This window comes from Chrysochloris asiatica, unplaced genomic scaffold, assembly GCF_000296735.1.
Source record: "Chrysochloris asiatica unplaced genomic scaffold, ChrAsi1.0 scaffold00267, whole genome shotgun sequence".
Taxonomy (NCBI): domain Eukaryota; kingdom Metazoa; phylum Chordata; class Mammalia; order Afrosoricida; family Chrysochloridae; genus Chrysochloris; species Chrysochloris asiatica.
The window spans coordinates 744,855-755,546 of NW_006408785.1; the positions used below are offsets into that span (position 1 = coordinate 744,855).

At 36.1% G+C, this 10,692-nt stretch overlaps 1 pseudogene; it reads right to left on the reverse strand.

The window, feature by feature from the left end:
• Positions 1-3,273: 3,273 nt before the first annotated feature.
• On the reverse strand, positions 3,274-3,434 carry LOC102827098 (annotated as a pseudogene).
• Between the last annotated feature and the right edge of the window lie 7,258 nt (positions 3,435-10,692).

The following is a 10,692-nucleotide window of genomic DNA, read 5'->3' on the forward strand; positions in this document are numbered from 1 at the left end:
CCATATTTTCCAACTACTGATCCTTCGTCTTTGCTCCCAACCTTTGCATTCTAATCACCAGTAATGATCAATACATCTTGATTGCATGTTTGATCAATTTTATTTTGAAGAAATTGGTAGAATTCTTTTACTTCATCCTCACTGGCTTTAGTGTTTGGTGTGTAAATTTGAATAATAGTGCTACTAACTGGGCTTCCCTGTAGGCGCATGGATATTATCCTATCACAGACAGCATTGTACCTCACGACTGATCTGGATATGCTCTTTTTGACAATGAATGCAACACCATTCCTCTTCAATTTGTCATTTCTGGCACAGTAAACCACGTGGTCATCAGATTCAAAATTGCCAATACCAATCCATTTCAGCTCACTAATGTTTAAGATATCGATGTTTATGCATTCCATTTCATTTTTGAAAACTTCCAATTTTTCTAGATTCATACTACATTCCATGTTTTGATTTTCAATGGATGTTTACAGCTGTTTCTCTTCATTTTGAGTTGTGCCCCATCAGCAAATGAAGGTCCCATGGGCTTTTCTCTCATGGCCTTTACTCCATTTGCATCATCACAGTCAACTCTACTTTGAGGAGGCAGCTCTTCCCCAGCTGCATTTTGAGTGCCTTCCAACCTGAGCGGCTCATTTTTCAGCACTATATTTGACAGTGTTTCTGTGCTATTCATAAGGTTTTCAGTGAATAAATATTCTGAAGTAGTTCGTCACTCCTTCTTCCTAGTCTGTCTTTATCTGGAAGCTCATCTGAAAACTGCCCACTATGGGTGACCCTGCTGGCATTTAAAATACCGGTAGCATAGCTTTCAGAATCACAGCAACTCAGAAGCCACCACGATACAACAAACTGACATACGAGTGATGGGCTATCCACTCTACTGGTATTTAAATACCATTAGCAGCAACACACAAGCCACCATACTATCACAAACTGACAGATAAGTGGTTGCCCTCACACTAAAAACTAAAAATTCCAAGCTAAAATGAAGCAAGTAATGATAGACTGATGAACTAAAATTCCTAACCTGATTTCATTTAGCAGCAAATTTAAAATCAACTTCTCTAAAGACCCATGCTTTATTGTAAGATTCAACTGATGGAATCCCGCTGTAGCACCATTAATAAAAGTTTAAAGCATTCTTAGCAAAGACTTTTAAACAAATAATTCTATCATTTCTGTTAAGAATAAGCATTCCTGAAAGCCTGGTACCCATTCCTTGACTTAACTTCTCTGGGAGAATGTATCACTTCATTAATGAATACATTGCATCTTTCTCTTTTTCTTTTTCTTTTAATATAAGATATTAAACTTCTACTTTAAAAAAAAATCTTTAATAAGTCTTCTCCCCTAGCCCTCTGCCACTGCTGTGGAGTGGATTCCTACTCATAGAGACACTATACAACATAGGCAAGCTGCCCCATAAGATTTCATGGAAGCAGACTAACATATCTTTCTTTCAAAGAGCAGCATGTGAATTTGAACCACTGACCTTTCAGTTAGAAGTCACTGCACCACCAGAGTCTTCAAAGCCATATACTAAAATCTGACTCTAAAGAAATTCACTACCAAAGTGAAAATTTCCATTTTTATCTAGTATTAAAATTTTTAGCAGTAAAATTCCTTTTAAGTTCAGCCCCATTTCTTTTAAAGGCCATTAATAGCTAGACAGAAAATAAGATGCCTCCCATTTATAATTATGCTTGTACAATAAAGCAAAGTTTTAATAGACCTTTGTAACCATGAAGAAAATATAAAAAATATTGCTAATGTTCACAAAAACTGATAAATATTCTTTCAAAGTAATACTCATTTGATTTAAAGAATTACTGACTTGTTATCCTAAACAAGAAATCACATTCAACTTTTATTGATGTTTTCTATCTGAAGTGTGTCATGCAATATTGTAATTTATCTCATAAATCTACTAGAGTGTGATCAAATCCTATCAACTCTGATTGGCATAAATTTGAAGCAATGAAGCAATCACATCTGTTAACCAATTCTAGCTTTCTAGACAGCATTTTAAAAGTTGATACAATAATTGCAATTTTTTTCTTCATGAGACTTTTCTGCACTTATTTTGAGCTTTTCACACAGTCTTTTAAGTGTACCAAGCTCAGTGTAACTGAATCAAGTCAGGGGGGTACAAGATAAAAGATGACAAAAAGAAAAAAAAAGAAGTGCAGGTGAAGTGGCATCACAGAGCTAGGGATAAATGTGAAAGTAGTATTACACTCAAGAAAATCATCTAAGTCAAACTCCAAACCAACTGCAACATCTCAAGTTGTTATTGTTATTAGAGGTGGTCAACGCGGTTCTCACTCATAGCAACTCTATGAACAAGAGAATTATACACTGCCCAGTACGTCACCATTGCTGCTGCCACTCTGCCAATCCGTCTCTTTCAGGGTCTTCCTCGTTTTGGCTGACCCTTCAAAGGAGCGCTAGTAACATAGTGGATTATGAGCTATGCTGTTAACCTCAAGGTCAGTACTTCAAATCTACCAGTCACTTCGAAGGAGAAATATAAGGTTTTCTGCTTCCATAAAGATTTACAGTCTCAGAAACCCTATACATGGCCGCTATGAGTCGGAACTGATTCAGTGGCACACAACCACCACACCACTTTACCAAGCAAGATATCCTTCTCCAGGGACTGGTCCCTCTTGATAACATGTGCAAAGTATGAGAAACAAAGTCTCAGAATCTTCACTTCTAAGGAAGATTCTGACTGTACTTCTCCCAACACAGATGTGTTTGTTTTCTGACAGTCCACGGTACTTTTAATATTCTTCTCAAACACTGTAATTCAAATGCATCAATTTTTCTAAGGTCCTCCTTATTCACTGTCCAACTTTCACATGCACATGAGATGACTGAAATGACCATGGTTTGGTTCAGGTGTACCGTAGTCCTTAAAATGGCATATTTACACTTTAACAAGGTGTTGTGCAGCATATTTACCTTATGCAATATATCATTTGATTTGTTTTCCTTTTTTTTCCCTAAGGATTTACAAACTTTAATACTTTGGGGTAAGCCCCACAGGAATGAAAAACACTGGGAAAGGGTAACCTCCTCACTCCCAGGTATGGACCTGGAAAGAAAACACAAAAGGGACCCGCGGCAGACTCACAGCAAAGGGAATGCCATCAGTGCTGGGACCTGTGTGCAGTACAGGAGGAAAGGAGAGCATGGTGGGACTGGCTGCCTAGAATACAGGCTAAGGGCAAGAAGGTTGGACATGAAGCCACAAAGCTACTTGGGTTCCTCCTTCTTCTCATTTGCCTTTTTCTGCTTCTGTTGCATGATCTCAGAGTCCTTCTTGCAAACAGCAGCAAAGTCCATCCCTTAACTGAGTGGCTCTGCTTTTTCATATTCTTGTGGCAGGCAAGCTCACATTGATTACCATGAGTCATGACTACTGCCGCAGCACCGGTCTGCCTAGGTTGTATCCCCTCGTTCTGTCTCCTCATTTGATTTCTTGACTGCTGCTTCCATGAAAGTTGATTGAGGATCAAGCAAAATGAAGTCTTGGAAAACTTCAATCTTTTCTCCGTTTATCATGATGCTATTGGTCCAAGTGTAAGGATTACATTAAAATACAATCCACACTGAAGTCTTAATCTTCATCAGTAAGTATTTTAAGTCCTCTTTGCTTCCAGCAAATAAGGATGTATCATCTGCATATTGCAGGTTGCTACCATGTCTTCATCCAATCCTGATGCCACATTCCACTTCATACAATCCAACTTCTCAGATTATGTACTGGGCATACAGATTGAATAAATACGGTGAAAGAAAACAGCCCTGAGCACACCTTTTCTGATGTTAAACCATTCAGTATTCCCTTGTTTTAACAACTGATTTTGGTTTGTGTAGAGGTTCCTTATGAGAACAGTTAAGTTCATCACATAATTATCCATAGTTTGTCATGATAGACAAAGTCCAAAACTTTGAAGAGTCAACAAATAAGCAAAAACAAACAAACAAACACAAATAAACATCTTTCTGGTATTCTTTACATTCAGATAAGATCCCTCTGACATCAGCAATGATATCTTGACTTTCATGTCTTCTGAATCCAGCTTGAATTTCTGGCAGTTCCCTGATGGTGCACTGTAGCATTCATTTTAAAATTATCTTCAGTATAATTTAACTTGCCTGTGATATTAATGATACTGTTCGATGATTTCCACATTCCGTTCGGTCACCTCACATTTGAATGGGCATAAATACAGGTCTCTTACAACCAGTCGTAAGATAGCTTTCTTCTAAATTTCTTGGCATAGATGAATAAGTGCCTCCAGTGCTGCATAAGCTTGTTGGAAGATTTCAATTTGTAGTCCATCTATTACTGGAGCCTTGTTTTGTTTTGTTTTTTCCAACGCCTTCAATTAAGACTCGACTTCTTCCTTCAGTACCATTGGTTCTTGACCACATGCTACCTCTTGAAAAAGCTGAACAGCAACCATTTCTTTTTGGTACAGTGACTCTTCTACGATGCTTTTTGTATCATTCACTATTTTGTCCATAGAATACATCAATATTACAAATAGAGGGTTGAATTTTTCTCCCCTTTTGGTTTTCTGATTCCAGGTCTTTATACATTTCACTATAGTACTTCAAGATATGGGGAAATAAATTAACTAAAAATACAGCATGTCTAACTATCCTCAAAACAATAGCTGAAAAAAAAGATGAATGTTACTTTAAATAAAATATAGGAGCACAAAATAATCAATTTGAACCCATTTTTCAAGCAAAATATTACTGTACAGCAAAAGAAATCACCACCTACTTTTGTGTATGTGTAATTTAAAGGTTGACTGATTTCATGTAAGTATAACAATAATCTGAAGAAACCAGTTAAAAAATGCACCATAACAAAATATAGTTTACATGATTTTAAAATTGTGTATAATAAAACAAGCAAACTCAGAGATAAATATGACAAAGGCTTAAGAGTGCTGAGGTTATAATTCCAAAAGAAGATTAATATTGAAAACAAAATTTATAAAGCTGTTAAGAAACTTCATCAAATTATTGATCATACTGCCTTTAAAATACTGAATGCCATTGAAAGCATCAAAAGAAGATGGAAGGAATACAGAGTCACTATACCAAAAAGAAATGGTCAACGCTCCACCATTCAAGAAGTAGCCAATGGCACTGAAGGAAGAAGTACAATGTGCACTAAAGACACTGGGAAAGAACAAGACTCCAGGAACTAACAGAATACAAACTGAAATCTTCCAACAAACTAATGCAGCACTGGAGGCGGTCACTCATCTACGTCAAGAAATTTGTAAGACAGGTATTTGGTCAAATGATTAGAAGAGATCCATCTTTGTGCCCATTCCAAAGAGTTATTACCCAACAGAATGCAGAAATCATTGGATAATATCGTATGCAAGTAAAACTACGCTGAAGTTAACTAAAAAAATGGATGTAACAGTACATCCACAAGGAACTGCCAGAGGTTCCACCCAGATTTAGAAGAGGATATGGAATGAAGACTATCATTGCTGAAGTCAGATGGATCTTGGTTGAAAGTAGAGACTACCAGAAAGATGCTTATTGCTTTACTGACTATGCAAAGACTTTTGACTGTGAGGATAGTGACAAGCTTTCAATAGCATTGTGAAGAATAGGTATTCCAGAATACTTACCGTGCTCACGAGTAACCCGTACCAAGACCAAGAAGCAGTTGTTTGAAAACAGCAAGGGAAGAGAACACTGAATGGTTAAAAATCAGGAAAGGTGTGTGCATTATACTTATTCAATCTGTATGTTGAGTAAATAATCTGAAAAATTGGATTGTATGAAAAAGGACATGGCATCAAGAGTGAAGGAAGACTCATTAACAACCTGAGATATGAAGATGATACAACCTTGTTTGCTGAATGCAAAGAGAACTTGAAATACTTACTGACCAATAAATAACATTATAATAAATTGCAGAACAGATTGAAGTTGTCAAAGACTTCATTTTGCTTAGATGCACTATCAACACTCATAGAAGCAACAGTCAAGAAATCAAACAACATATTGAATTAGGCAAATCTGCTGCACAAGACCTTTTCAAATTGTTCAAAAGCAAAGATGTCAGTTTGAGGACTAAGGTACACCTCACCTAAGCATGGTATTTTCAGTGGCCTCATATGCATGTGAAAGTTAGTCAGTGAATAGGAACACTACTAAAGAACTGATGCATTTCACTTATGGAGTTGGAGAAGAATATTAAGAGTACCATGGACTGCCATAACAACAAGCAAATCTGTGTTGGAAGAAGTACAGCCAGATTGCTCCTTAGAAGCCTAGATGGTAAGACTTCATCTCTCATGCTTTGGACATATTATCAGGAAGGACCAGTACCTACAGAATGGCATCATGCTTGGTAAAGTGGATGATCAGCAAAAAAGAGGAAGACCCCCAATAAGATAGATTGGTATAGTGGCAGCAACAATGATTGTGAAGTTGGCACAGAACCAGGCAGAGTTTCATTTTGTTATGAACAGGGTTGCTATAAGTGGGAACCAACTCAATAGCACCTAGCAACAACAACAAAAACAAACACTGCTTTTACATTATTCTTAAGATACAAGTTGAATACAAATGAACATTATACTAATGATAGCTAAGCTATTACACCTGTTGTTAAGCGCCAGCAAGTCGGTCTCAACCCATAGCAATCCTGTTATGAGTTTCTGAGGAATGGCAAGTGAGTCTGAACTGCCGACCCTGTGGTTCAAACTGACCTTGCAGTTCAGCAAAATATCCTGCAATGTCACACCAGGATTCCAACTATTAACTGCTCCTCATTTATTGCCTAATCATTATCAAACACATTTTGCATTTATGACAACAGTGAAAAACCTATCCCCATCTAGGGCATTCATTGGCAATTAATCATACAAGGAAACGTCCATAAAATTTGTGGAAAAATGGAATTAAAAGATAAAGGATTAAGCCCCTATTATAACTTTCTCATTAAGCATTTCTCATTTTACTGAACTTAATGTTTACCACTTTTTACAGGCATACAGGTTGTCATTTGTTCTAGTAAAATTCTTAAGACACCTACTCAAAATAAATACCTCTTAACTTCCTTGCATACCAAACAGTTAATACATATTTTCTGATTAATTCATTTTAACTTATATGAAATCAACTCAAATAGTTTTTAACTAAATTTAAGCTATTGACTCTGTTGTGGTTGTTAAGTGCTGTCAAGGCAGTTCTGTATAAAGTTTGAGAAGATCAACTGGTGGACTTAAACCACAGATGTAGCGGTCAGTCATCCTATATTTACTTTACAGCATCGTATCAGGACAATAGGTAGCTTAAAATAACATTAAATAAAGTTAAAAATGAATAATGTACTTATTTACTATTAGAAAATAAAATTAAAATTAATAATAAACCACAGACGTAGCAGTTAGTCATCCTATATTTACCTTCCAGCATCATATCAGGACAATAGGTAACTTAAAATAACATTAAATAAAGTTAAAAATGAATAATGTACTTATTTACTATTAGAAAATAAAATTAAAATTAATAAAACAAAATACATTATGATCAAAGGAAAACTCAAAAAAAGACAACAGGTATTTATGATAGCTAAACTTCATCTCAAGAGAATGACAAAGATCTAGTAGAAAATATTCTACTAATTGAGATTACAGGATAGGACGTTGGCAAGGAAAAGACTACATGAAGAGACAGATTTAACACAGAATAACCAATTGCATTTATTTCCTTTTCCTCAACAAACTCCATTTTAAGTGGTAGATAATAATTATTTAAAAGGTATAACTCACAAGGACAAAATCAGTGTTACAAATAGAGATAAAAAGAAGAAAAGTGTTTTTGCAAAGTAGATAAAAATTTTCTCAAAGGGATTTATTCATCAGAGAATTTATCATAAAAGACATGAAGGGGAACCAAGCCATCTTGTCACAGCACGCTATATCACATCATATTACCCTGGTGGTGAGCATCCAACTAGAGAACTTGGAAGAAAAAAATGGGGAAGAAAACAATTCAAGTTAATTTCCCCAAACTGAAAGGCATTTTTTCCAAAATAAAATGGCCCTCTGAAGATCTACTACAAATAAGGAATAACAACACATTTCAAGAAATTCATCATAAAGTTTCAGAGATAAAGAAAAGATGCTAAAAGCTTCCAGATTGATAAAAATAGGTCATATAGTATAATGGAAAAGACAACAAAGTGGACTTGTCAATAGCAGCACCCAATGCTACAAAGTGATGAAACATGCTTTCAATGTTCTAAGAAAAGAAAAAACAAAAACTTACAATCCAGAATTCTATACCCAATCAAACTATAAATCAAGGCCTTTTCAACCTCTCCTAAGAACTATTTCCATATATGAGGAACCTAAACCAAGAAAAAAGATGCTGAGTTGGAATTCATGGATAGGGAAAACCAAGAAAAAAGACAGTTGGAATTAATGGATACGGAACAGATCAAAGTTACTCCCAACCTTTTGGAATATCATATAATTCACCTTCTTCATGGTGTCATTAACACATGAGAGAATAATTCCAAATAAAAATGGCAGTAGCAGCTAGGGAAACAGTAACCATAATAAATAGTACCAGAGGAGCATTCAGAAGCAAGTGTTCTTTAAGGATCCCTGGTAGTGCAATGATTAAGCACTCAGCTGCTAACCAAAAGATCAGCAGTTCAAATCTACCAGCCACTCGTTTTGTTGGGTATCTTTTGGACAAAATATACTCTTCAACTTCCAAACCCATTATTACTTATGCTCAGTAAACAGTTAATTTTCATTTAAATAATAAAGAAATTAGAGGAGACCCCACTCTTCCAAAGCATTTATGTTGAGATAATACTTAATTCTACACGGATTGTTGGCTTCAATATTTTTCTCTTCCACATGTGATGCTCCAGTAGTCTAGTCTGGGAGAATCCTGTAAACACACAGGAGTTGGCAAATCTTCCAGTTCTCATTTCTAAAGGAATGATTTTCAATAATCCTATCTGATCCAATGCCCCTTTCATTCTCTTTCATTTACATTGCTTATTTCATTATAGAAATCCTTTTTGTGGCACTGTATGATAAGCACTGGGCCACAAGGTCAGTCTGAACAGCAAGGTCAGAAACCCTATACAGAAGGTCAGAATGGATTCAATAGCACTTAGTAACAAAACAACAAGAAGAAGGAAGAATGAAATAGTCAGATTTGTTGTTGTTAAGTCATGCTGACTGATAGCAACCCTGTATAGGGTTCCTGGGGCTTTAAATCCTTGAGGAAGCAGAAAGTCTCAACTTTCTCTCATGATGCAGCTGGCAGGCTCGAACAGTGGACTTTGTGGTTCACAGCCCAGTGCTTATCGTATGGAGCCACTACATTCCTAAATTGTCAGATATCACCAACAATTTATAATGAATAAACATACAAATATGTAAGAAGACCACAAGTCATTTTCTATTAGTTTAGGAAAATTCTCATTCACCTTGAATAAGAATGACTGATGGCCAGTTTCACAGTCAGCCCCTGGACTTATTCTGACTGAGGATGTTGAGCTTCTCCATCATCTTTCAACAGACATGGCTGATTTGATTCCTATGTATTCTGTATTCCACCTGGTGAGGTCTACATGTATAGTCAATAACTTACGTTATTGAAAAACAGTATAGGCAACTAAATAAGATGTTTTTCTTGCAAAACTCTTATCATGTAATCTTCAGTGTCATTTCTATCACCGAGGCCATTTTTTCCAACTATTGATTCTTTTTCTGTTACCAACTTTTGCATTCCATTCACTAGTAAGTATAAATGCTTCTTGACTGAATGTTTGATCAAATTCAGACTGAAAAGCCATATTAACTAGTTTTTCTTGTGTTGTTGTTAAGTGCCGTCAAGTCGGTTCCAACTTATGGTGACCCAGTATCGTTTCCACAGAGGGAACTGTGCGTTTGAACTGCCAGCTTTGCGATTCAAACCAACCTTGTGGTCATGTACTTATCCTACAGCACGATACCAGAACTCCTGTCTTCCTTGTAAGCATATGAATATTATCTTATCACTGATGGTGTATTAACGGAGAGATCTTGAAATGTTCTGTTTTGATGATGAATGTGCCATCATTCCTCTTCAGTTTGTCATTGTCAGCGTAGTAAACCATTTGTTTGCCTGATTCACAAGGGCCAAAAACAGTCTATTTCAGTTCCCTAGGAACTGAATAAACCTAGACTTTCAATATTTATGCCTTCCATTTCATTTTTGATGACTTTCAATTTACCCTGAGTCATACTTTGTATGAAGTCCTGGTGTGACACTGTAGGATAAGCACTGCACTGCTAACCATACGTCGGCTGTTCAAACCCACCAGTCACTCCTCAGAAAAGTTATACAGGGTTGCTATGAGTCAGAACTGACTAGATAGCACTTAACAACAACAACTTACTTTATGCATTCCATATTCGAATGTTTGTAGGTAATCCTTTTAAATGGTGCCACATCAAGCAAATTAAGGTCTCAGAAACGTTACTCCATTCACATGAAGGTCAACTGTACTTTGAGGAAGCAGTTCGTACCCTATCATATTTTTAGTACCTTCCAACATGCAGTCCTTATCTTCTATGTATCATACAATTTTTTATTGCTATCTAAAATGTTAAG